The sequence below is a fragment of the Rhipicephalus sanguineus genome, chromosome 8 (genome assembly GCF_013339695.2).
Source record: "Rhipicephalus sanguineus isolate Rsan-2018 chromosome 8, BIME_Rsan_1.4, whole genome shotgun sequence".
NCBI lineage: Eukaryota > Metazoa > Arthropoda > Arachnida > Ixodida > Ixodidae > Rhipicephalus > Rhipicephalus sanguineus.
The window spans coordinates 95,074,763-95,099,501 of record NC_051183.1 but is presented as its reverse complement, the minus strand read 5'-3'; positions in this window follow the sequence as shown (position 1 = coordinate 95,099,501).

Genomic DNA, 24,739 nt, shown 5'->3' with positions numbered 1-24,739 from the left:
TTGGTTGTACACACTGGTCATGTCATATTCTTTGAGCCATACTTCGACATCGTCGCGTGGGAGACCGGAGAAGATGGGTGGGTCCCGCTGCCGGGCGGTGACGGTCCATGCGGGGGCGGGTGGTTGGACGGGGTTCGCGGATGGTCCAGGCAGCGTGTCTTGGGCCATGACAGCGGGTACGCTGAGCAAACGACGACCGGAACGATGCTCCAGGGACCTCGACGTTGTAGAGGACTTGAGGATCAAAAGCAGCCTCCACCACTCTGAAAGACGGCAGCAATGTCGAGGACTCGACGCCTTTTATTCAGCAGGGCGGCCTGACCAATTCTACGAACGAGGAACACGCTCCCAGTGATGATGAATATATACAGGTGAAGAAGATGAAGGACGAATGCTGTGAATATTGTGCTCACACTATCTTAATTTTACGCTTTCTTCTTAATATCTGTCTTTGTTTGGCACTTTCAGCGAACAGTGGTCGCTTTCGATAAGGATTGTCGCTGAAACAGCTTCGTCTGCGACAACAACACAAAACGACATAAAAGGAGGAAAGACAGATGGAGTGGTACCGCTCTCTCCTTTCATTTTCTTGTGTCTCCCCTGCTCCGCGCCATACCTGCGCTACGAGGCTATTTGCCACGAGCTCGCGTGTTCCCCTTCATAAAAAAATGTCGCTTTACGTCATGGGGCCGCCAAATGCACTTCGAAATGGAAAGTGCCATCGGTCGTAACCCACGGCTATATAATTAGACATTACTCTCGCGCCAGGGAAAATGAATTTCCTTGCCGATATTAACGTGTCAGTAGCCTCGATGAAGAGCAACAAACAGAGGTTAAAAATTGTGTGTCAGCGCTTCTTTAACAGCTCCATGAGCTGTCAAGGTTTAAACTATAGTGCATTTATCAAATTTTCAGTTTGGCGGCCTATCGATATATTTGCTGTAGTTAGTGTGTGGTTTAAAGCTCACGGGGATGTCTTCATGATGATATGAGGCAACAATCCTCTTCTCCCATTACGTCGGACAGCTGTCTAAATGTGCCTGGGCTGTGTATCACACGCGCCACAATATTTGTAAAACAAAAGCGCTCGCTAAAAAACGCAAGGCCAGCGCGGTGATTATTGTAAACTCGCTTGAGGCAACTACAAGAATTACGCTTCCGAGGTACCAACTACGCCACAAATCATCTTGCGTTTTCGAGAATTACGGAAGCACCCACCATGACACTAATCGTTATTCTGCGAAGTAGGGAGGTACCCCCTATACACTCTAAGGCATTATGTGCACTTTGTTGAAGCTCTGGCTGATGCCGATGAAGAATTATGGCTGATCGCCTTGTAATGGGTTGGAAGCTTCAAACGACCTCTGGTTGCACAATTCGCATTCTAGAACACCTGGTTGTTAGTTTACTCTTCTACCATGCTATATTTAATGTTAACGTGATTCCTTGCCCGACATAACACGTGTAAATGTCTTTTTGCGAATGAGTACCAAGCGCTGGCATGGTTCTGTGGTAGAATGCTTGATTGCAACTAGGAGGGCCTGGGTTCGAATCCCGCGCGATCCTGGATGTTTATTTTCTCGTTTCGCGCGATAGCAGTTACGGATGCCGGCGGCGCCAGCGGAACACTACTCCACAAAAATCAGCTGTTGTGATCTCATAACAGCTTTGCTGTTAGACAACTGCTCTAGAAACATTGTGATCAGCTGGGTTTTATAATAGGGCTTGAACGTTGTGGTGTATTGGGCATGAAAATTGCTGATCACTGACTAGTTAACGACATCTGCACATCAGACAAAGGATTACACAATTAGGTTACACAAAATCAGAATCTCCCACAGATATATGCTGTTGCGATTTCGTAGGCACGAATCCGGATAACAAGCCAGATGAGACAATTACTTTAGCTCATGTGTTGTCAAAGGGTAACGGCCCACTGCGACCTCTCGTATGGAGGAGGACGTCCTCGGAGGAGGAGGAAAAAGAGGAAGAGGAAGGAAAGGCAGGAAGCTCAATCATACGTGCGTCCTGTTTGCTACCCTACACTGGGGGAAGGAATTACCGGAGGAAAAGATAGGGAGGTAGAAAGAAGGGAACGTACAAAAAGTTCACGTGAGATTAAACAACACTGTTTCTCTCACAGATGCATGGAAAATTCTTTCGAAGTGACCGGCGTCTGCAATGTTTTAGCAGATATATCGTATAAAATGCAGTCTACAACGGCTGACTACAGGAGCATCTATAGTGATATCACAGCAATGATGTGAGGTGCCATACAATTATACGATAAAAACATCGTTCTTTACTTATTAGCTCCTAAGCGCAGAACTTACCCAACAACACGATACGTACAAGCGCTACGATTCGTATGTCTGTCTATTGAGTGAGTTCTGCGTTATAAAGTAAATATTTATCGATTACCAACTAAGCCGAACCAATGTTTTGCTCAGGTATGATTCTTTAGATGGCTGATTGGTTCGTTTGTGGGAATGAAGGTTCCAATGCGGCTAAGCCTATGAGACCCGCAGTAGCTGAGGTCTCCGGATAATGTTGAACGCATGAGGTTCTCTACAGAACACTGAGCTTTCCCAGCGCACGACTCTTTAGCGGTTCGCCTCCAGCGAAATGCGACCGCCGGGGCGCGGGCAACCGCAGTTCTTTTAGTGATGACATGCGACCACTTTCGACAGCAGTACAAACCTTCCGCACGCCGGTTGAGGAGACAACTTTGGCCAGTTCTACAGCCTGCTTTTGGCACATTCGTACAAAGTCTCCGAAAGCAGCCTTTGCTCGAAAAAGGCGCGGTCCAATTCCTGCAAAGAAAACATGAACAGTTCTCTGAATGAGACTTCTCGGCCACGCCGACCATCTTTGATAAAGACCCAGTGTAAGAACGCCCGCTTGAACGTTCATGGTGAACGTTACGTGTCACTAGGATGCATATTCGGGCACGTTAGTGACCATGCCCGGTCCTTCATAGCATGCATTTCTTGTCAGTAAGACGTAGCTTCCCCTCCCTCTCATATCTCAATGCGTCTTTCACACTATGGAGTATGGAGAGGGCCGGCTCGTTTTATCTCGGCTTCAGCCCCGTTGGTCGACAGCGGTCCCGCGCATTCACGTGCAAACGAATACACGACGCGCGCAGCGGTGGTATTGATTCGTAGATCAAACAGGACATCACGGCGACGCGAAATATGCGCCTGAAGTACCCTCATAGTTTCTATCGCAATGAACTATCCAAAAAAATTTAATAATCAACTTGAGGTAAGGGAAATGCTTGGGAAAGAAGTCGCAGAAAAGGCAGATCATTCTTAAGTCCGTAAAAGATATACGCGTTTTATACGCAGAGTTTGCGATTGTGACATGAAATGCACTGTCAGGAAAATTTTATTGCCTCCCTGTGCAAAGACTACCCTGCATTCTGCCTTCAACGCTCTCGAGTTCGTAGCCTTGGAGTAAAGGCGTTCCCACAGAGCAGTCCTTGAATCAGAAAGAAACCAACTGCCGTTGGGAGAAGACGTTCTGTTTTCTTTTATTTGCGTATTAGTTCATGCTAATAGTGTGTTCGAATTCCGCATACGGACGATTAGATTTCATTGGAGCCACAAATTATTGTATTAATCTTTTTACTCACATTTTTTTAAATGCGAAGCATTTCTTAGCGAACCTCGGGCACTTTGAGCGTTTCTATCTACGTATCTATCTATCTATCTATCTATCTATCTAGCCGCCTACGTCTGGGTGCTCTCATGATCGCCTCCTTAACTTGGTGTAGACCAAAATTTGCATGGGAGGGTAAGAGGATTTGACGAATATGACTGCCAGGTCATGACATAAATAACGTTAAAATCCTGTCGCGTACGTCGTCAAACCCTTTCCACTAGACACGTGTGGCACATACCCGTTTACCACGGGCCGCGGTGTACGGGTATGCGCCACAGGTGATTGACAGTTTGTCTACCCAGGAACTGCAAGAACAGACATTGGTAACTTAAATGCTAGAGAGTTAAGTAAAACCAACATCGGCAGCGTTGACTCAACGAATGGAAATAATGAAAATTAGGATCTCAGCAGGAATCGAACCCAAGCATTCTGCGTGGCAATCAGGTATTCTACCACTGAGCCACGCCAGGTCTATAAATGGGTTTGGAAAAACAGCCTACGCAGGCGTAATTTCGGTGCAACGTCAATTGTGGTTGTGGTGCTGCCTATCTAATTTTACAAGAAAGCAATAAACACTACATGATTCTCCTACGATGTGTACTCCTACGATGCGGGCGTCATATCAGATTGAAGTCTGTAGTTTCAGTGTTGGCTCCGATTTTATAGCAGTTTAATAAAAAATTATGTTTGTATTCCTATGATTCAGCAAGCTATATTGAAGCATTTCTCGACTCCGGAGGAATATATTAACGAAAGTTACACATGATATCCATATCACCGCATCGTAAAGTGCACTTCGTCCACCAGAACGATGAAGTGTCCTCTTCATTTCCTAAGAGGCTGGGCGATGGCCTCATGCTGACCGAGGATGATGTCAGATTGATTGACAGCCATTTGTAGACTAGGCTACGTAGGCCACATGCGCCCCGGTAGTCTACGAGAGGGCAAACACCATCCACAGATGTTGGTCTACGTAGCACTATCCAGGCCTACCAGCCTCGACGGCCTATGCCTCACCAACGCGAAAGGTGGCTACAGGTTCTGACATGTCGCCGGCTCTGTCGACAGACAATTTGTCGACGAAATGACCGAGGCATCCACGAATTCCAACAGCTCTACTATACCACATACTTCAATACACATGAACCCCTCTTCACCACGATCACGACCGGATCATATAACAAGTCAGCTGGTGCTCACTGATCACGGTGATGATGCCGTTGTTCAAGAACTGTCAAAAACTTCTTGTACACATGCACACGGGTTCGTGAAACGCGCGTGCGTTCTCGGGAGATGTATAAGCACTACATATCAGCTTACCGCTTCTGGTGTTGGTAATAGCCAGGTTGTCATTGGCAGCGTTACCCAACCGTAAACAACTGCTTATATAACACATATGCAGCTCTTCAACGTATATATGTCTGCGTATAAAATATATACAATTCTTTAGCGTCATTTTGTAAAGGGTCGCTCAGTAAGAAAAGTTACGCCACAGTCACCTACCCGCCGCATGCTTCGCATAACATCGACTTCCACGGTACGTGGGATCTGCCGAATTTTGTATTTAAGGTGAGCCTGAACATAATCCTTACCTGGAACTTGCGTGTTGCATGAGGAGCCAGGATTCACCACGTTTGCCAGAAACATTTTGCGATCATCATGAACACGACTTTAACACGCATTCTCGAAGCACGAACAAGGACACGCTGATAATCTCCAGGGGAATAGATGATGGCCAGTGCAGACTGCAGAAATTTCTACATAAGATTTTATTATTAACACTAGCAATTTTTCCTGAGGCACACCAGAAAGGGAATTTTAATCATATGCACAAAAAAAGAACTACCATCAGAAAAAAAAAATCGGCAGATCCCACGTACTATGGGAATAAATGGGATGCGAAGAATGCGCGGTATGGTGACTGTGCCGCAATTTTTCACATTGAGCGAAACGTTACGGAATGACGCTAGAGAAATGTGCAAATGGTATACGCCCACTCATATGTTGAAGAGCCACATATGTATTACATAACCAGTTGTTTAAAGTTGCGTAACGATGTCAACAGCAACATGCGTGTTACCAACACCAGACGCGGTAAGCTGATATGTAGAGCTCATATTCTTCAATACTGAATAGCGCGAATCCGAACAGGACAAAGAAAGAAGAGAGATGCACAGGACAGGCGTTACTCGCGACTAAGCTTCATTTAGGAAAGTTTCCCTAGATATATGGTACTCAGGCGAGTGACGCACAGGCGCACTGCACGTGCGTTACAGTTGCGTTACAGTTCTTATGCTTATACTTGCGCGCCTGACGGAGAACGCACGCACATTTCATAAACCTGTGTGTATGTGTCGGAGGGGTTCTTGACAGTTCTTGAACAAGGTCATCATCACCGTGATCAGTGAGCACCAGCAGCTGGAGCGGCACTTGTTATCGGATCCGTTCGTGATCGTGGCTACGAGGGGTTTAAGTGTAGTGAAGTGCGAGGTATCGTGCAGCTGGCGGAAATCCTGGATGCCTCTTACGATGAAATCATCTATGATGTCTCCTGTCCTGGACGTGGCAGCGAGATCTTTTGATGCCCTGTCCATATCCAAGCCGTCTTTCACGCAGTATAAGGACCAGGCGTTGTTGGGTCTTGATAATCCAATGTTGAAGTCACCGGTAATGATGAGAGGCCTGGCTCTCTCGGCAGGCTTATTGTAGGGAAGCATTCACCCTGGTTTTTTCGTAATTCACGTTGTGGAACACGGGGACGAATGGATGGTAGTTGAGCGTCTTCCAGCGGTGTTCTGTCTTCAGCTCCCTCATTTTCCTTGCGTCGGCCGCGGTGGCGTAACGGTTACGGCGTTCGGCTACTGACCCGAAGGTTGCCGGTTCGATTCCGGCCGCGGCGATCACATTTTGATGAAGGCAAAATGCTAGATGCCCGTGTACTTTGCGATCTCGATGCACGTTAAAGAATACCAGATGGTCGAAATTTCCGGAGCCCTTCGCTGTTGCATCTCTCATAATCATATCGCTGTTTACGGACCTAAAACCCCAACAATTATTTTAATTATCACATTCCTTGCGTGTCAATGTGTGTGCTCACGGTTACTGTGTAGGTTTGTATCACCTGTGGCACGTACCCGGATAACATAACTCTGATATGCGGGTATGTGCCACACGTGACCGAGAGAAAGGGTTTCATGACGTACGCGACAGGTATTTTGCGTTATTCATGTCATGACCAGTGAATCGTGTTCGTCATACACTGATCCCCTGCTATGCCAATTTTGGTAGACTACAAGTTATGGAGACGACCAAGAGAGCGCCCAGACGTAGGCGGTTAGATAGATAGATATATAGATAGATAGATACGTAGACAGAAACGGCCAAAGTGCCTAAGGCTTGCAAAGAAATGCTTCGCATTTAAAATAATTTGCTTCGGCACTGTGTTGAGCGGAGTGGCCGTGTTTATATGTAAATTTCGTTTTTTTAATAGACATAAACGTTTGTGTTGCGCCTTTTTATTGAATAATGTCACGCGCGCGTATTTACGTTTAGGTGAACGCAGATCGCCCTAAAAAGCATGTATCACCGCTCGGCGCCGGCCCCGCAGAAGCGTTTCAAAATGCTCGCAACTGTTTCAAATTGTTTGTTCAAGATTACGCGCAAGATGGGAGCAGTCTAATTAATTATGCAAATAACAAGAGTACCAAAAATAGCATCGCAAGGTTTGATCAGCCATGTGTAAACCCAGTGATCGGATTATTGGACGACCGACGACCACTGCTACGATTGTGCGGATATCGTTGTGCGGATATGTGTGCGGATATCGTTGCACTTTTAGCGTCATTCTGCTTGTGGGCACCAGTTCGCCCAATAAAGAGTTTAATCTTACCGGGCTTAAGTATTCGCTTTCTTCACTGTACTGACCACGTGACAACACGGCCCGATTGCTTCATCGAGCCAGCGGTATACGGTGAAGATGATGTATTGATGTAAGTAGATGAAATAATCAATGCAAAAAAATTTGATTGCATAAACAATAATATTAATTGCTGGGGTGTAACGTTCCAAAACGACGATATGATTATGAGGAACGCTGTAGTGGAGGGCTCGGGACATAAAGGCCATCCTGGGGGTTCTTTATCGTCATCATCATCATCAGCAGCCTGTCTACGCCCACTGCAGGGCAAAGGCCTCTCCCATGTTCCGCCAATCAACCCGGTCCGGTGCTTTCTGCTGCCACGTTATACCTACAAACTTCTTAATCTCATCTACCCACCTAATTTTCTGTCTCCCCCTCACGCGTGTGCCATCTCTTGGAACCCAGGCACTTACCCTTAATGACCACCAGTTATTAACACATTAACAATAATCAATGATATTACTTGGCTCTATTTCTAATTCAAATTCGGCTATGCTGTTGCCTGACTGGCAGCAGCTTTGAACTTGTAGCGATCGTCCGTCGCTTCTTCATTTCTTTCCCCACAGAGTCATTTAGATATAGTATACTCATGCCCACTAGAAGCGTTTAACGGTGAATGTTTTCCCGCTGCTCAGAATACTGGTTCCCCTCTTGGTGGTTCCGTTAGGCTTTGTGCTTTCGTGGTAGCGTGACAACAACTTTATCATGAGAGATCCACGCAACCATGCGCCTAATCTCATGCTGCTTGTGCATAAAGCCTCTGCCTACTGTCTGTTTTCTACCTGTAAACACGTGTATTGAAATAGTCGGGGACAACTTTAAGAAGATTGCGACGGCCACCAAGGAGGAAGACGAGGTGCATGTGGTAGTGCGCCGTGCGTGAAGAGCGCGAGAAAAAGGCGGTGTTCGATCTAGAGCAGACACAAGACGCCTGTGAAGAGGTCCGGGGAGCGACCACGGCAGCTATCAGTTCATCGGTCCATTCGTCTTTGCATTCATGGGTGGACCTCTGATGAGTGCGAGCGACTTCCCGGTCCGCTCGTCGCCATCCCTCGGTTCCAGGACCCTTATAGTTAACCGGCGGTGGTAGCCTGCTGGGTCGCTGTTCCTGAGCTCATACCGGAGCATGTATGGGTGACCAGCCGGCCTCCTGGTAGACGGCCACAAGTAGTAGACGGCCACGAATGCTCAGCATACATCTCGTGACCTGGATGTTGATATACACTGTCTCTAGGGAACTCTAATGCGTTCAGTGAACCTGCGGACGCTCGATTGCTTTATGCGTCATAATCTGCCCTCTAACGATGCTGTATATAAACGTTCTAGTATTTTTTACCTTTGCGAAAGCGAGCTCCCGAAAACAGGCGACCAAGGGGACCTGCATCCTTTTTTTTATTCCACAGCCATGCTCAAGGCTGCTAATACTCCTGCTGGCAGAGGCGAAGCCGCAATCACATCTTGAGGCGACGCTACACAGTTCCTAAGAACGAAGGTTAACGGTTTCTTGGTGTGTTAAAATGTGAAACATACAGTTTTCAATAAATATGCTTATCCGTGTTTATGCAATCGCTCAACTAGAATATGAAGGTATCTGTGCCCTTCGTCTGTGCGGCTTGCAACGACGATGTCATCAAGGTAGACAAAAATAAAGAAAGTCCTCGCGTAAACTCGAGGAGTCGCGTTTTTTTTTTGAATGTTTGAAACGTTCGCGCCGCATTCTTCAAGCCGTAAGGTGTCGAGACGAACTCAGTGATGTGAAATGAGGTAGTGATTGCAATGGTCGGAATGTCGCTTGATTCGACAGAAAATTGGTTACAGACAGTCATCAAACCAATCATGATCTACATTTTGCTTCCTGTGATAACAACGCCGAATTCATGTATGCGGATAGTTGGATATAGATCCCGGAGCAGAGAACGCTCAGGAATCACCACAAGGCTGCCAGTCAACATTGTCCTTCTTTGGTAGCACATGTAGATGTGGAAGCCAATTGCCAGAGAAGTGATCGAGCTGAACCATGTGTTCGAACTTAAGGCGCCCGAATTCTAACTTCATATGATCATCCGTGGGAGGGCGGCGAGAGCTGGGGCGGTGGTGGTGATATGTGCGTCGCCTTGCGTTTCACGGGCAGCTATCATTTCAGGGCTTCGTTAGTTGGAGACACTTAGCAAATATATTGTCATGCGTTGCGATAGAACGAAATATACAGGTTCCAGGTGAGGCGGGCTAGAGCTGCCGGAGATGTACAGCGACCGATGTAATATCTTCTTTAGGAGCTGATCGATCGCGAGCCTGCATGTGTGCAGGTTGAAATGGCTGAGGAAGTCCGCACCCAGTATTGCGAAGTTGAACTGGACTATGACGAAAGCTCATCTGTGCGAACGCGTGAGTCCTATGTCTAGCATCATCAAATGGAGCCCACCGGACGCGAGGGCAGTACTGGTCACTGCATGTAGCGCGGGAGCTGAAGTGCCACGCTGAAAATCTCTGGCCATGGCGTGAACGATAGTTAACTCGGATCTGGAGTCGACAAGGAGGGGGGTTCCGGTGACGCGGTCGACTGCAAACAACAGGCGCGATATTTGGGGTCAAAAATTTTATACATCGCCCAAATGAATCGTTGCTCCTGGCTACTACTGATTTTTTAAAGGTCTTTATGAATGCAGCGGTTTGGCCTTGTGGTAGAAAATAGGTACTTGGTGCATGCGGTTCACACAGGGGGACCGGGTCACTAGTCTACCTCGAGGTGAAGTGGCTCTGAGGCTACATCTGCGAATAGGCGGCCAAGTCCTTCTCCTATTTGCACTAGTACAAAGAGGACGCCAGAGCTAGAATGTCTCATTGGGCCTGGCAAGAGATGGCGAATCAACCCACTCTTGCAGAGAACCAGGTGCACGCCCGCCCTTGTAATGGAGTGTCCTTTCTGGAATCGAGTCAAAAGCGGAGTAGCTCCACAGAAGGTGCTCAGTCGTACCACGGGCCAGACATGCCGAGTAATTAGGGCTCTGGTATGAGCTCGGGCTAATCGTTTAATTTTTATGCAACGATGGACACCAACCACCCGTGAAATGTATTATAGCGAATGCTGTCAACAAATAACAACGGCAGTGGGATAGTTGTCCGCCACAGCCGCCGACGCCGGTGTCCGTAACCACTATCGCGCAAAATAAGAAAAAGAAATGAAAGAAATAAAGAATATCCAGGATAGGATCGGATGTGAAACCCGGGCTGCCTGCGTGGCAGTCGACTATCCTACCACAGAGATGTGCTGGTGCTTGAAATTACTTTACAAAAAACCCTATACAGGTGCCATATCAGGCAAACAATCGCGTTAGTATGTGTAATATATTTATTTATTTATTTTATTTATTCAAGTACCCTAAGGGCCCGCTAGGGGCATTACATAGGGGGGGGGGGGGACATAAACAGAACACAATTTTTACAGATAATGAATAACTGCAGGTTAATACAATGCTATAGTACACAAATTCGTAGAACGTAGTAACAAGGCAAGAGTAACATCAGATAAAGCATAATTATTAATGAAAGTCACCGGGTTCGAAATAGGTTAGCAATGCTGAATTAAACAAAGAAGGCTCAGCTATTGTAGCAATCCTTGAAGGTAAGTCATTCCAATCCTTTATTGATAAAGTTAAAGGCGAATTTTTGAATTTTTCCGTACGGGCGAAGATAGGGTTGACTTTGAAAGCATGATCGGTGCGATTAGAAGTATGAGGTGGCGGTAAAATATGCGTTCGGGCAAATGATGTGTTAGAGTGATAAAGGGTATGGAAAAATGATAATCTGGAAAATTGCCTGCGCACAGCAAGCGGCGGCATATTCAGCTCTGCTTTCAAAGATGAAACGCTTTGAAATCGTGAGTATGATGATAAGATGAATCGAGCTGCTTTATTCTGGACGGCTTCCAGTAGATTAGTAAGGGTGATCTGGTGGGAATGCCAAATGATTGACGCGTATTCCAATGAAGGGCGCACAAGGAAATTATATGCTTGAAGCCTGGTGTCCCTGTCGGCTAGATATAAACGTCGCTTCAGAAAGCCAAGTTTCTTCTGCGCTTTGCAAGTAATGTGTTCTATGTGGTCAGTCCATGTTAGTCTTGAATTGATAAAGACGCCGAGATATTTAACCGTTGTAACTGAGTCTACAATTTTATCGTTTAGTACATAAGTATTACAATGTGACTTCAAGACAGAATTGAACGTCAAGTGTTTAGTCTTTTCTAGATTAATTTGCATCTGCCATATGCTGCACCATTGTGTTAGCTTATGAAGGTCAGATTGTAGAGCTATGACGTCGTTAGGACCAGCTATTTCTCTGTATATAACGCAATCGTCTGCGAAAAGGCGAATTGTTGAATTAATATTTGATGCTATGTCATTAATATATATTAAAAATAAAAGCGGTCCTATTACTGTACCTTGAGGGACACCAGACTTGACAAGTGTTGGTCTGGATATATAATCATTTAGTTTAACCACCTGAGAACGATTTTTTAGAAATTCCTCAAGCCATCGTGTCGTTTCGCAGTCCAGTTCGAGATTACGTAATTTTAGTGTTAGTCGTTTATGAGGTACGCGGTCGAAGGCCTTTGAAAAGTCAATAAAGATTCCGTCAACAAAATGGGACAAGTGCAGTGAGGTGTGAATGTCAGTTACCAACTCATAAAGCTGTGTTTGACATGAGAGTTTCGGACGGAAACCATGCTGATTGTTTATGAGCAAATTATTTCGATTGAGATGCGCCATTATGTGTGTGTAGATTATGTGTTCTAGCAGTTTGCAACTAATTGAGGTCAGTGATATAGGACGATAGTTATTGAAGACAGTGTTATCACCACTCTTAGGTATGGGCAGAACATGAGCTATTTTCCAGTCTTCTGGTACGTATCCAGAGTCAAGTGACTGTTGGAATATTAAAGAAAGTGCAATTGCTGATATATGACTGGTTAATTTTAAAAGTTTAGCGCTGATGCCATCCGGGCCTGGGCTGGTCTTGAACGGCAAGAGGTCAATAGCGCGTTTTACACCATTAGAGGTTATAATGATTGATGGAAAGCTAAACGGAATGGCTGGTTGCGGAAGGATCAAGGAACTATTAATAGGATCTTCATCTGTGTAGACTCCCGCAAAGTGCATATTGAATTGCTCGGCACACTCATCTAGTGTTAGCACGTTGCCGTCGGCACCTAACATAGACGGCACCAACCGATCTTGTTTGGGATTGACTACATTCCAAAACCTTTTTGGATCTGTTTTTAACAGATTTGGTAGTGTGCAGTTGAAATATTTATTTTTTTGCTTCAATAATTGTTTTCTCTGTTTGTTTCGAGATTTCTTTATATTTTTGCCAGTCATCTGGCTTATCTGACTGACTTGCTTTTCGATACGCCCTTTTCTTCCTGTTAATGCATGTCTTTACATCGCGAGTGAACCATGGATCACTTACGCGTGAGCTTATCGCGAGTCTGGGCACACATGAATCTTCTATTTGTTTAAGGTGATCGCGAAATATGCACCAGTTCTCATTGGTAGTACGGTTTGCGAAGTTTGGCTGAAATTCAACTAAAAATTGTTGTAACATGCGATTCATTTTTTCTGTGTCTGCCTGCGCATAGTTAAGTATTTCTTTTGTTATTTTTCTTTTGTCAAAGCCTGGTGCAGTGATCGAACAATGTATGGCTCTGTGATCACTTATCTCTTCCAAGATATGAACACGTGCCAAGGCCGGATTGTTAGTCAAGATGAGGTCTAATGTATGATTACCGCGAGTGGGTTCATGCACTACTTGGGTGAGGTGATGATAGTGAAGGCACTGAAGGAAACCTAGGTGCTCCGCGCGATTACTCTGAGCAGTAATTGATAACGTCTTCCAGTCTATGCCTGGGTAGTTAAAGTCACCGGCTATGATTAAAAAACATCGAGGAAACTTCTTCATGACCTGTTCAGTAGCATCACTGAAAACATCAATGAAGTCAGATCGACTATCTGGCGGCCGGTAACAGACACCAATGATGCAATGAACATGGCAAAAACGAACAGATATCCAGATTAATTCCAGGGGTGATTCAATTTCTACGAGTGACGGCTGAAATTGCTGTTTTACTGATATGAGAACTCCACCTCCTCTAGATCCGACCCTGTCTCGCCGAAAAAGCACGAAATTTGGAGGGAACATCAACTCGCTATCGGCGATGTCAACGGAAAGCCAAGTTTCAGTTCCGATGAGAATATCGGTTGAACACGCGTGCATGATTATTTTTAAGGTATCAAGTTTATGAAATATACTGCGGAAATTCGCCAGGAGCAAGCAAATTGGAGCTGGTGTGGCAGCTTTCTTCCCTTGTTTTCCGTGGTGTCACTTCGAGGTCAGCTCTGGTCGTGCATCGACACGAATGACACGATCTGAGGCTGAATCGTAGCGATAAATACCGCTTTTCATGTGTAGTTTGTTGTACCGCACAGTAAACCGCTCATTTTCTCTGCGGTGCTCCTTGGCAAAATCGCGCAGCTTTTTCCTTTCATGCAGTACTTTAGGGGAGAAATCCTCATCTAACCAGACTTTTGGGGATTTGAGGTCTTTTAACTTGGATGCATTGTTTAGAATTTCTGTTTTGGATTTGAAGTTTAGAAATTTAACAATAATCGGTCGATGTTTACCAGGATGACGCTGGCCAAGGCGGTGAGCTCTTTCTATGTCATGCACCTGAATGCCAAGATGAGTGTCTAAAAATTCCTTAGCAATTCTTTCAGATTCCGCATATCCCTCGTGCTCAGTTTCAGGCAGGCCTTTGATAATCAAATTGTTCCTTCGCATGCGGTTATTCATGTCTTCTACTACGTCTATCAGCTCATTGTTTGTTTTACGTATGTTTACCTTACATTCCTGAACATTTTCCGTTACGGCGTCAAAGCCGTTCTTCAGTCCCGATACATTGGTCAAACTTTGTTCGATAGATGACACGCGTGCATTGATGTCGGTAATTTGCTTACTGATATCTGTCAATGACGCTGTGGTTTCAGCATGACACTCCTTAAGCAGTGCGAGTACGTCGTCGATCTTAGGGCCTGGGTTCGTTTCTACGTCGCCCGCACAAATCAAGAGCATCGCGAGGCACACAGACATTAAAAGTGAGGAAGACCTAGGGCAGAGCTCACGTAGAAAGCCAGCTTCTGCGCTAAAACGGTCATTACGAGAGCACTGACATGTTCGACAAGCAAGAAAGGAACCAATGCGTGCTCGGTACGTGCACACGTCAATACCCATTTGAGCAAAACTAAAGGCACAAAAGGCACTAAAGGCACAAGAATGGGGAGTAGCGGCCACAAGGTAGAATGAATGCTGTATGAATAAAGAAAGCCTACCTATAACGGCAGAGCGTACAAATTAGGCATAAGCCGTTTGTGGCCGCGAATCCCAGAGAGCTGATGCCAGGCTGTCCTTTTTGTAGCGATGTGGTGGCGCGGCGTTCTGTTGAAGTCGGTGCCCGGGCGCAAGTGACAGTCCCCGATGATCGCTGGTCATTCACTGGCACACTTGGAAGCCAGATAGTTGATCTGATCTTCGGTAGCGATGGCGCAGCAATGAAGCGGCAGAGCTTGACTGGCACGAGGCAAGGCACGTCGATCTATAACGGCAGAGCGTACAAATTAGGCATAAGCCGTTTGTGGCCGCGAATCCCAGAGAGCCGATGCCAGGCGGTCCTTTTTGTAGCGATGTGGTGGCGCGGCGTTCTGTTGAAGTCGGTGCCCGTGATATCGTGACAGAAGAGTAAAATAACAACCACGCGTCACGCAATGCTACTAGCGCAACGTATGTGTGGTTTAAAGCTTCCCACCCACTACAAAGTTCCCAAGGAAAATTCTTCATCTTCATCAGCCACATGCAACATCAACAAAGTGCGCAAATTGCCTTACAGCTCTATAACGGGTACCTCGCCTATCCACAGAAAGAGAAATAATGGGATATTCGGTGCTTCCGTATTTCACAAAAATTATGATTAGTGGCGTGGTAGATACCTTGCATGTGTACTTGTATTAGTTTCACCAAGAGAGTATAGAACTGGTTCTAGAAAGACCGCTGTGTCAGCTTTCGCTGTGACTGTGCAGCGCTCTGCGCGCAAGCCTGGCGTTTTCTCAATTATGAAGAAGGCGCTGTGCATTTACGCTTCAAACTTAAAAGGGAAGTGCGATAGTCATGACAAAGCTGCACAAAATTTTAATAGAGCTTGTGAAACAAATACATCTGAACCTGATTTCTTGCATGCAGCGCCAATGGTAGAAGCACTCAACACGTAGACACACGCGTCTTTTGTCTTCCCCTCATTCGCGCTGCATGTCATCAAAAATAACGCATCTCTAGCTGAATACATAGTGCATTGTAATTGAGTAATCTTTAAGGTGCCGATGGGATGAATTCCGTGAAACAATGGCAAATTTTCATATGCATTCCGTTTCAATTCTTATCGCCATAGGAATGAAATCCCGCAGTACACGTGGTATTTTCCCATCTGACAGAGATTCAGGCCCCGCTAGCAGCTATACATGAAGTAGCCAATTTTATGCGCAAGCACTGGTCACTTTTTCAAAAACACATGAAAAATTGCGAATATCAAAACATGCTGACTCATATATCACGCAAGATTATATAGGAGATCTCGGGCTTGCCCAATACCACAAGACGTTTCCCACTTTTCTTGAGAAGGCAGATTGCAACGCTTGCTCCAGCGATGTTCTTCGATTTCGGCGTAGTTATGCTTTTTTCCTTGTTCGTTTTCTCCTTGATGTGGATTGAAGTCCCGTCAAGGAGATGATCGACGTCGATGAAGCAGGAGGCAGGTTGGAGGTAATAAAAACTTGAAGGTATATTGTAGCGAAATATTTAGAGTCATATGTACATATTGCCGAAGCACACTGATGATAACATAGGCATCAACAGTATCTTACTCTTCTACTTAACTTTTCTTAAGTTAGAGCCTAGAAGACTGTTACTACATACGAACTGTTGGTCCACCAAGTGGTTACGGCCCAGACGAAAGTTGCATCGTACGAAGTCTTACTGATCGATCAGTTTAGTGATTACAGCCTAGACTGAAGGGAAACGAATTCCGTCCAGTCTTAAGTACCCTGCGGTAACAAAGAAAAGGGGAGGTGGCCACTGCTGGTCCGCCTCAACCTTCTGTTATTCAATCTGTTTACCCTCAGATTAAGCCACTCCCTACTGGGCTGTCCCTAATCTCGACAGCAGTGTCTTTACAGTGCAGACAGGCATTTTGGCGCTCTTTCCCATCATGGCTCTCCCTCTCCATATCCCACGCTCTCAGAGATTCTCACGGTCGAAATACATCGGTATCTTAGCCCTGGTGCATTCACGCCATTTTCCCATACTCATCGAGTTGAACCCGCGGCGCCAGTCGTTAAACGGTTCCGGGAAAGAAAAGACGTATGCGTGTCCCTGCCTCCCACGCATTCGGACCGTGCATTGTTGCGACTCTACCCTGCTTTACCGTCGGCGCGCCGAAAGCGCATGCCGGTCGTTGTTGGGGTCACGCATACTGTCGCCTCGAGCGACGGCACAGAGCAGGAGATGTCTGCCCTCCTCATTTTCCCACACGTTCGGGTCGCTCTTCTCCAAGCCGGCCTCTGGGAAGAGAACGTCGCTTACCCGCAACCCCTGCTGGCCATCGGGGTTGACAAGCTGCTCAAAGGAAGCCGTTTGCTTTCTATTGATAATTTCACAGCCAAAGACCAGGCAGAGAGAGAGCCGAGAAAGAAGGTTTGTACGACGTACAGTGCCGCGCCGTCCCGTCTCCACGATCGACTTATGAGCGGCGAAACTTTACAGGCCTTGTGCAGCATTCAACGCGTCGTGTTTATTCGATGGTACTGAAGGTGCACTTCCTCTTCCCGTTTCTAGACATAACAAATTGTTAAGCCTGCCAAGAAAGGACCTTCGCAGAAGCAATTTATTTTGGCTCTAATGTATCCGCTTGGACACTCGCTCTTCAGTGAAATATTGACCTGTATATGCTCGAACACCATGCATGAGCGTAGGTCCGACGATATAAACAATGACTTCGATCTATAACAATGACAGTGGATACAAGCTGGAGATGGCGACCGGCATGGCAGATTTGTTGGAGATGAAACTAGGCGCAATCCACTGACGCATCGGGCGGTGAGTATAGTCTCCAAAGAAAATAAACACACAGCCATTAATCTTTGTTTTGCTTCATTATGCCCTGCATTAACCTCGCATACGTAGTATACGAGACTGTTATCTTGCCACTCTTTTTACATTTACTCATAGGGGGTCCCCCTGACAGAGTGTAACTGCAAGGCCAGCTACTCTAGAACTAAAAAGGAGAACTAAAAGAACTAAAAATAATGGCAGCTCTTTCTTTGTTCTTATATTTCTTTCTCTCTGTGTTTGTATCTTTTTTGCCTCTGTTTGTCTCGCTTTCTTTCCATCTGTATTTATTTATATGTTTCTCGCTCTTTCTCTCATTTTTTTTTCTTTCAACCCCTTCTATCATTCTCGTTATTGTTTGTTTTAATTTATTCTCTATCCCTCAGTTTTTTCTGTTTCTTTTGTGTCTGTTCCTTTGTATATATTTCTCTCTCTGCCTATGTCTTCCTCTGTTTTTCTACCTTTTTAAAGTCTTGATTCCCTGTCCTTCTCTCTATTTTTCCCATTTCCTTTCTGTCTATCACTATATATTCCCCTCTTTCTTTCTCTCTCTCTCTCTTTCACATGTTCTGCACGTGTTTTGGGAGCGAAGCAGAAGGTAAAGAAGATGGCGAATAGATCGCGTGCCGGCCGATTTAGTAAGCTCGTGATGATGATAGCTTTTTTTACAAGACCGAAGGAGCATTGATTTTCTTTGCTTGACTTCTTTCTCCTCCCCTTCGTCGCTTCGCATCCTTTTCTCTTTTTCTTCTTTCTCTCCACTTCACCGAGCATAGTTTTCGCTAACCATGTGCACACGCTGCACTCTGTAGCGGGGCTTGTCCAATTCTTTCCAGGCAGCGCGCCAGCATCGGACCGATTTCGGCCCAAGGTTGGCAACCATTTCAAGAAATATTGGTCCTACATTGGCTTTTGGGGTTTTGCTACACCTAAATGTGCATCGGTCAATCATTGGAAGTCAATGATGAACCAATGTTTGCAAAGATTGCTCTAGCCAATATTGCCCTTTCAACATATCGCCAATAATGGCGAAGATGGCTGTAGCAACATTGTCCGTTATACGTATCGCCAATATTGTACAAATGTTGGCAGCTCCAATATTTCTTGCCAACCTTGATCGCTGGCTGCACCATCTTTTTTCTTTTCTAGCGTTTAACGCCGGTTCTTCTCAGCGTTTTCGTTGTCTATGCCAATATCGTGGCGAGGTTTCCCACTGAATGTGTAGTTTTAGATGAGGTAGTTTTTTGTGCATGTAAATAAATAAATGTAGCCCGCGCTTTTGATTTTACCCAAGCAGCAGGGATAATCAGAGTAGAAAAGTTGAGAGTTAACACAAGTTTATTTTGTATGTATACATATATTAGAGATCTTGCAAGTTGTGGAAATAATTTCGCTTTTCGCGCTTTGTTCTGCTGACAGCTTGCTTGCAGACATCAACTGCATAGAACCGACACTAATTATTTTGAATAACACTGTTATACTTCGAATCGCTGAAAAGTTCACGTTCACAAACACAGAGAGCCACATGTCTCTGTTAGCGCTTATTTGAGTTGTCCGTTCACCGAAAGTTCAAAAGGAAGTGAGCCGAAAGCGAAGACTGATACAAAATGAAATAAATGACCATCTACACTTAAACAGACATTTGATAGAGCCAAAATCTATAACCACCTTGAACTACCCGAAAGTTCGTGGCTTGTCTATTTATTAAATGGTGACTGCCGCTAGAGCTACAAAGAAAGCGACAACTTCAAAACTAATAAGATAAATTACACCATCTCCCGCTAAAAGGCGACCATAAGGCGATGTGAAGCCGGAGCACTTGCACGATCGCGTTCCGTTGGCGTTCGTTGGGCATGCTACCGACCTCGGGTCATGGAACGCGAAGAGGAACACTACGCGCGTCGTGTCTTCCTCTAGCCTTGCCGTTAATTTTCACAGAGCGAGCGGGGAACGCGGCCGACAGGCGCGCGAGGAGGAAGCAGAGTAAGAGAGGAGAGAGAGTGGGAGGTTACGCGCATGCGCTGGTGCTCATCGCGGCGCTGCGCAGGAAGAGAATTTCGGCATGTCGAGCCCGCATTTCAGAGGAGTCAACCGAAGCAAGCGCTGGACAACGCGCGCAGCGCTCTACCGGCTTGAAGGAGAGGAGACTAGAGGATGAGAGTAGCGCATGCGCCACGAGAGCAGAAGCGAGAACGCAGAAGAAGCGCCAGCAGCTGCTGGGAGAGAAGTGGAGAGAGTGACGCGCAGCTGTTGGAGAGAGAGAAGGAGGAGAGTTGTGGGACATACCCCCGAGCAAGAGATGCTTCTCATCTAAAATTTTAGTTTTACAAATCCACCATACCCTTGCGCGAAACGGGCTGTGACGGGCAAACGCAAAACTGATTTTGGCTGGGGCACGACAACGCGACAAAATAAGAAAATTACGCACGCAAATGCTGACATCATCGCTAAGGGTGAGCACTTAACTACTTCGACGCGCACAACAAAGCCCAACACATGGTTGTTCGTAAACCAACAACGCTAAACAAAATACGTGAAATTTTAGGCATCATTAACGCAGCACATATTTCACATACGAAAAACACGGAAAGTAACATGCGATGCAGGAAAGAAACGACTTACTGAACGCGATACGTGCACACGAATTTCAAAGAAATCGCCCAGAAAACCAAAAGTACACGCCCCTCTACAAAGCTTGGTACGACTATGTTGGTTATTAATCAACGCAAGCAACGCGTTGTATAGCTATTGTACCGGCACGGCAGTCTTCTACTGGGACCCACCGACTGCCCAATCTTGGCGTACCATTTTTACCCGACTGCGTAGTCTGTTTAGGAAGACTGAAAATTGCGCTGCTCTCAGATTTATGAATGGCAGAAGTGTAGTCCACTGTGTGCGCCTAGAAAACGTGAGAGCGTTGTGCTTCCTGCTGGTGTGTCTTTTCGTCGAAGCATTCTTGACTGCACCTTGCAGCGCCGCAGAATGCCTTGTTTTGAATCTCAGGTCAGATAACTCAGCTATTTTTTTTCTGATTTTCTGTTTAGCTATGTGCGTGTTCGTTCACGTTGACGTCACATCCGTGATGGAAATTACGCACTTAAATTGCTGGTGGACCTAGTCACAAAACGGTTTCTTGTTAAAACACCTATAACAAAAAAGTGACAGTTTCGCCGCAAGTGCGAAGCAAAGAACGCGAAAGCAAGAACGCAAATTTCTGACCATTGAGTAAATGAAGCAAAGTTTGAGGCTGGGCTAGTTGGTAATTCATCTTCAACAATCAGCGCAGAACGGACAAGGGACAAGGGACAACGGGAAGGGACAAGGGATTGCTGAACATGGAGTAACGTCAGAGGCAGCGTTTGTTACTTTTCTTCGGTAATGGTAGCGCTAACGCGTTAAGATTTTTTTGTAGGTAACGTGGGGTGGTAACGTACTCCTTTCCTTGTTCGCTTAACGAGTAATGTATTTCGTTACTTTTTTCGGTTACAACACTGCGTATGATTAACGAGATTTACAGGCCGTGACATGAATAACATGACTTGTCCGCAGAGTGCGTCGTGAAGCCCTTTCCAGCAGTCACGTGTGTCACATTCCCAAGTTGCGCGAGCCGCGCCACTCGGGTGCCAGATGATTCACAGTACATATCAACCCAGCGACCGAAAGAATAGAGTCGAAAACCCAGCGACCGAAAGAATAGAGAATAGGCGACAGCCTTAAGGAGCTCGTGTCGCAGAAAATTCTATGCCGGCGCCGACGCCGTTGTCCATGAACAAAAAATTTCGATGAAAGTAAAGAATGAAAATTGCGGATCGAGCCGGAATCGAACCCAGGCATTCTGCATGGCGGTCAAGTGTTCTAACGCAGAGGCAGACCCGGTGTCTAAACTGCTTTGGTAAAGAACGCCTATAGATACCGGCTTCATGTCGGGGCAATGTGAAATGTGGTCGCAGTGTTGGCTACCTGCTTCGTCATTGCAAGCTTGCTCATTGCAGAAGAACGCCCACGTCACACGTAAGCGACGATAGATCATCGTAGGGACGCGACCGTCTGCAACTGGTCCCGGCTCTGAAATGCCAAGTCACCGGCGAAGTTCTACTTGCTCTCTGCTCTTGCTTTTGCGACACCGCTCAGCAGCCACGCTGTTATCCTACATATGAGCTATATGAAAAAAGGCGGGCGCAACCCGGTATACGCTGAGCGATTATTGTGTTATCATGATGCCTCGTAATTATTGCTGATTTCATGTTCGTGAAGGACCGGTGGGGTAGATTTGGAGGCGAAGTACTGTCGACTTTCCCTTTACAGTGTCCGGCACGCCATCACAATCGAGTGCAGCGTCCTTGACGTCGCGGAATCTCCGCGTGCGTGGAGTATATGGATTATTTTTGTGGCAGCCAGCGACGACACGCTGTTCAAAAGCATCCTTCGTTTGCGAAATCAGCATCATCCGCGAATCCTACCTAAGCATACTCTCACAGAATAGTACCTGTCTGAATGTGTTTCGCGCAGCTAGACTGTAGAGGCATTTCTCCGTTCGCGAAGTGCAGCACTGCAGCCATTATTCGAGATAGATGTGATCAGCGACCACAACGTGAAAAGGATCATTGCAAAAACGGCAAGCTATTCTGTCAGTTTACTTTGAAATATACGTTAATGATATCTGCGAATATGTCGCACCTTTTCGCAAGTGCTGCAACAGTGGGAGGACATCTTCGCAACACATTCTTCTTCGTCTCCAACGACCAGTCGTGGAAACATTGCTGAGTCATTTTGTTTAAACATGTCCGGCACGTAAACGGCTAGAAATAATGCCTATAAAAGTGCACATAATTTTCACATTCACCATCACAGGGCTTCTGCTGGTTGATTTCAGAACCTGCGTCCTGCAAATACTAAAGAGCGCACTAAGGCATTCATCACACAGTTATATACCAATTACGATATACTCCAAAAGCACAAGTATACTCACAAAAAACAGTGTTTTAAAATGACGGACACGTTCTCATAACGCCTGCATGAAACGCCGCTGCATGTAGTGCTAACGATGGGCGGAACGTATGCACTTAGCACTTCAGTATCTTCGTATTGTTGTTTTATCTGTCTTGTAGAGAATGGGCTTCCTGATTAAGTGGGAAGGCTGCCCTATATGGGAAAGCACGTACGAGCCTAGAAGAAACATCAACCAGGCGTGCCTTCGATCCTTCTACTGTCCTCCACAGCCATCATTTGACCGACTGCATGCTGCATCGGCAAGGTTCCTTTGTGTCGTGCAGCGAAAGCTAGCGAGCAGCAAGAACTACTGCGGCGTAGTGACCGTGTCAAACTTTGAAAAGGACATCTTTCGTTGAGGGAAAACTTGAAGCGGGGATGGGTTTTGTGTGAACAGCGCGACTTTGACCGTTCGAACTTACTCGTCGATTGCTTTTTGGTATGCGACAGATTCGGCTCTGTTCGCATACGCTTCCCATTGTAGAGAAAAGGACAAGTGGTCGTCCCCATGGTGAAACCCCCCGTCGACCTCCTCTTTATTCAAACAAACTGTTCTCAATGATGATGATGGCGCCACCTCTCGTCTTCTACACACTTTGCAACATCCTCCGCACCCCCAAATGATGTCTGACGATGAGCACTACAATGCACACGGGCTCTAAGTAGACACTACTTGTTCATCGGTATTTGTATTCGCAATGCCCATAGACTGTCGCGCCGCCAAGCGGAATTCAGGAGCGTCCTCTCGAGGAGGGTTAGTAGCTGACAAAATGGCAGCACTACGTAGTCGCTCCCTTGTTCGGCTGTGCTAGCCTCAGTGTTTACGCGTTGGCAAGAAAGGAACCCTACGGCTTTGCATGTTCCCTGCATCAGTGAACAAACCGGGCCCTCCGTGACACGAGAAATCTGATTCGTTCTTGCGAGACGCGAAGTTATCGTGAAAATACGTGGCAACTCGCTCTTTCAATGATAGCCCACAGTGTACACATTTCAGCTTCGCGAGGTTTTCTGTAGCCACGCAGGTTAGTTCAATGTTATCGTCTGACATTTTCAGTTGAAACTCACGCTGTTTTACTTGTATATAGCATTCGTCAGTGTTTTTTGCAGTGCATCAATCCCATAGCATTGTACGCGGGAGGTCGCGCGGGCTCGCCATGTGCTCTTCTATAAGTGAGCAATCTCAAGTTGGCGATATACATTATAGGGCGTCTATCTTTTGTCAGGAAAGCGCTGTTACGAATCGTGCGACCTACGTTTTAGTCATTCGTGGACGCGTCCGCTCCACGCCTTTCGTGGAGCGAACGCTCTCAATGCCATCCTTCACCAGTGTTGATTTCACGGCCAGCGCTGCGCCGCTTGTTTTTGTACGTTTGTTGATAGGTGGCAGCACACTGCAAGCGCTTTGCTTGTTGACCGGTTTGAGAGCGAAATCAGCGAAATGTTCTCCGCGCCCAGACGTCAGTCTAATTGCAAATTGTAAACATGGTGACGCGGAGTGGTGGAAGTCGTTCGGCGGAGGAAATTCTCCAGATTGCTTTCAGCAGCGATGTTGAAAGGAACCATCTTGACGATGAGGATTTTTCACTGGACGTAGAAGGCTGTTAAAGCACCGAGAGTGACAGCGACGATGAACGATCAGCTGCTAACTGACGAGGATCGAGTTGCACTTCACGTCCCCTCGTGCGGTAATGTTCTTTCACGCTCGTAAGTCACTTTGATTGTATTTAACGTGTAATATCCTTGAGCGAGATCAAAATAAAAGCATAGTTTTTCTTGTGCATTGCATGTAGAGCTATTATTGTGGATAATATAGAGCGCCGCATGCAGCCAATACGCTCGAGCTTGATCAGCGAAACGAAATGGTTAGAGAGATGAAACGTGAAGTCACGGCCACAATCCACGCATCTAGGCTAACTTCTGTACTTCACCGGTACCTTCCGAACGGCATTGTTGTTCGAC